The 4,314-nt window shown below is 31.8% G+C and overlaps 1 protein-coding gene across 1 annotated transcript in view; it reads left to right on the top strand.

Moving 5' to 3' along the window:
• Positions 1 to 4,314, top strand: part of LOC108755125 (5-hydroxytryptamine receptor 1-like) — a 43,862-nt gene that overhangs the window by 8,305 nt on the left and 31,243 nt on the right. The window lies entirely within an intron of this gene.

Here is a 4,314-nt window from a genome sequence, read left to right as displayed (position 1 = left end):
GAACTAATCTAGCAACTAATTTAGCAAGTAAAAAATAGATAATATGAACAATAATATTTATTTTACACAGAGGTTATTTTTTTATTTATATTTATTATGAATTATTTATATTATATTCATAACTATATGAAGAATTGCCAAATATAGTCAAGGTTTATTCCAATAAAAATGTTGGGGTGGGGCATAATGTAATTATATATAAAATTCTAATTACATTTATTTCTCTCGGACAGATTGTGCGGTATACTATCTGCCTTGCAACACAATCATTTGACTAAAATTTGACTGACAATAATCTTCACAAATTAACTTTGATCATCGATTTATATTGTATTATTTCATATAATTAAATCACTATCTTAAAAATGATCCTCCACGATATTGTTCCTTCGTTGTTAAAATAATCGCAAAATTCATCCTCAATTGCCATGCACCTGTGAGTACTCGTGTTTGAGTTACATTTGTACGAAGGTCGTTTGAAAAGTCCGTGCAAAGTCACTGCTGATGGCACTACTGGCGCGTATCAAGGTTAGATTTAGTTAGTAGCATCTCTTGGAGGAACACACCAAGTTACAGCCAGATCGGTCTATTTGTTTGTGTTTGGCATTCATTTGAATCGAGGAAGTCGAGGGGGGTTTGTTTCTGCAATCACGTCCTCGTTTCCATAAAATCTTTTTCCCGCCAGCCATTTCTTCATATTGGGGAACAAATAGTAGTCCGAGGGAGCCAAGTCTGGAGAATAGGGGGGATGTGAGACGAGTTGGAACCCTAATTCCATTAATTTTGCGACCACAACTGCTGAGGTGTGAGCTGGTGCGTTATTGAAAATCACTCGACTTCCTCGATTCAAATGAATGCCAAACACAAACAAATAGACCGATCTGGCTGTAACTTGGTGTGTGTTCCTCCAAGAGATGCTACTAACTAAATCTAACCTTGATACGCGCCAGTAGTGCCATCAGCAGTGACTTTGCACGGACTTTTCAAACGACCCTCGTAAGTGCACATCTATCTTCTATTATTCTTTGCCAAGAGCCATACCTGAACCTGTTTGAACTAAACCTGCGTGCAAATATGTAATATTGTTTGCATCGCTTTTTCGCAGCTAATTGTGTAAGCAAACTGTTGCTTTTGAATCATTAACATCACGTTTTCTGGATTAGCAATTATCGGTTTTCGATGTGTTCGCCACGGACTTGCTAAAGTATTGAAAGTATTCTCAATCATCCTCCAGACACGACTTAAGCGATGATTATACACAACTTGCTCTGGTGTACGTCCATTCTTGCCTAGATAAGGGCGATGCAGGTATGACTTGAGAAGGAGAGCCTTCGTCTCCAACAAGGCAGTACGATAATATTCGCTCTTCTTCAATTGTTACTGGTTTTGACATTCATATGCTGCGCATCGAATTTCTGATCAATTGTGGCTTGAAAAATGCCATTATCGCTTTATCATCCGTAGGCTTTATCCCTGATGTCCACATAATGAAATATTATATTGTGTATCACATATCGCCGTTAATATGTTACTACATTGCGAGCATCTTTGTAGTTGTAGTAACTTGCGGCGTATACTGTTCAACGACACTCCATTTACCATTTAATTCCAGTGCTACTGGATAGCACCATATTTTGATTTAAAAATAAAAAAAAGCGATTTGTAAATTAAACACTTTATCTAACTAATTTCCATAAAATGTTTTAATATTGCAATTATACAGGATATCCTAAAACTGACGATAAATATTTAAAGATAGATTCTTTTAAGACGAAAAGTCTAATACGAAAATATCAAGGATGTGATTTTCAAATCGGAAGAGTTTAAAAATTACGAATGACAGGTCTAAAATTTCGCGCGCTCGTGAATGGCAAGCTAGTCAGTGTGAAGGTGCTGAATTTTTGTTATTGTCGCGAAGCCAGTGAAGTTCAAGAAACACTTTAACACTGACCATCTTGTCGTCCCTAAGAATGTGAAATTCTAGGCCTGTCATTCGTAATATTTAAACTCTTCCCATTTAACATTTTGAGTGCCACGTCTTTCAATTCCGGGAGATGCATAACTTTCCGCAGGGATCTGTCTCCCATTCTCAAAAGACAATTTTATTTATTCAAATAGGAATAATATTTTATTGGAGTCCCGTAGGAAATATATTCAAAATATCTTTAGCGCACAAAGTGTTAAAAACTATCATAGCCTAACATTTTGGTATTAGATCTTTTCATCTTAAAATATTATAAAGAAACTGTTTATAAAATATTTATCGTCAATTTTGGGACACTCTGTATATGTATATATACACAACGTGTATTAATTAGAAAGCCAGATATATATGTAACTAGAAACATTTTTTTAATTAGATTTTTTAATATAAAAGTGTGATGGGTACAGTCTTAAATTATTATTTTTATTTCATGCCTTACTTTCTTATTTCAGACTTACATAGCGACTAGATTGTGATATTAGGGTATATAATTACAAATTTTTATTACAGAATAATTACATTTTTATTACATGTTTTATTTTACATTTCGATTGTCTCTCAAACTATTTATTATTTTAAAAAATGTTTCAAGTGAAATTTATTTTCTTTCGAGGGGGATATTTTTTGATAGTCACAAGTAGTTTCTAGATGGACATGCCAAAATTTTGATGTGTTTATTTTTGTTTATTTTTGAATTGTATAATTATATAATAAATGCAATTAAATAGTTTTATTTACGTAATACGATTTCTCTAATTATTTTTCGTATAAAAGTATTAAAGTAGAGATATCAAAAAATCAATAACTCGCGAGAGATATTTTATGCTTTATTCTGGCACCATTTTAGCATACATTAAATATTCCATAAACTATTAATTTTTTAATAATTGTATTTTAACTTTTACTCTTTGTCTCCAAACTGTTTATAATCTCTTTATTCAACTACGCTGATATAATCTACATACCGGCATTGTTTCAGCGTATCTCCGCTTTTCGTATAATGTCCACAAATACAATCACATTTCTCCATTTTTTCTGCGTTTCAGTTGGCTAAAAATCTGTCAGCGTTTTACGCTTCACTTCGATAATCGAGTTATTGAAGAAGTTTATTCTATATGAATTAAAAATTGTCCATGAAAAATTGTGTTATAGTCAAAGTGAAGGATTTATTAAACGTACAAACCAAGATGTCGAAAACATCTTCAGTACTTGGCTTCAAACACATAAAACAATGGGATGACGGTTTGCGCTTTGTACAATTTAAAAATAGAGCCTATCACGAAGATATAAAATGTTGTTTGTATGAAGTTATGCTCGACCAACCAGGGCTTAAAAGTTCCAATTCGCTCGGAGAAATCATACAGTCTATAAAATCTGAAGAAGATTTAGAAGAAATATTACGTTTAAATGTATCTCAAGATAGTAAAAATGAAAAAGATTAAAATAAAACGGAAGGCCAAATAAACCATAACAGTGATACAGAAGATAATGACAATGAACAGAATAAAGAAGATGAAAATAAAACGTAAGATGAAGAAAATTATAACAGTGATGCAGAAGATAATAAACAGAACGAAGAAGATAAAAATAAAAATAGAAGAAAAGATAAAGAAGCTAATGATTATTTAGAAGTTACAAATTGTAGAAAATAGAACTAAAGTTCTTAACACTCAAAAAAAGAAATTTAATTTACAAATTCAAGTGAGAAAATGAAAAAGATTCTGCAAAATTATCGATGTTGATAGGGATAGAAATGATAAAAAACAATGCTAGCGATGATATCTAGAAGTAATGATTTTTATGAGTTAGGAATAGAATACGGTGTGTTATAAAAGTTCTATATATGAATTTTTTATATGTAGAGAATCGTTTATTAACTGAGGTTTCAACAAATTTGCGAAAATGCGAAAAAATTTTCTCTATTTGAAGTTCAAGGATTTAAGAGGTGTAATTGTAAAGGAAAATGCTCGTTTGATAAGTGTAGCTGTAGGCGTTAAGAAGAAAAGCAATGTAATTCAAAATGTCATGATAGTTCATCTTGTTTGAATAAGTAATTGGTTTATTTCTCTCTGGCTTGGTTTTTCATTATCTGATTAACTTGTGGTTAAGCTTAACTTGATATTTTACCCATTGATCTTCATCCATGACATTCTAGATAACATGCATTTGCATAAGATATCTAAATCTATCTAGGCGTCTTTTAGACATCTTTTAGATCTTATGCATCATAAATGTTATCTGGGATTATAACAGATGAAGCCCATTAGATGAAACATCAAGCCTAATCACAAGTTAATCAGATTGAGTATTGGTATTTTTATTTAATCTTT

The sequence above is a fragment of the Trachymyrmex septentrionalis genome, unplaced genomic scaffold, assembly GCF_001594115.1.
Source record: "Trachymyrmex septentrionalis isolate Tsep2-gDNA-1 unplaced genomic scaffold, Tsep1.0 scaffold83, whole genome shotgun sequence".
Taxonomy (NCBI): Eukaryota; Metazoa; Arthropoda; class Insecta; order Hymenoptera; family Formicidae; genus Trachymyrmex; species Trachymyrmex septentrionalis.
This window is presented reverse-complemented; position numbering and strand designations above follow the sequence as displayed.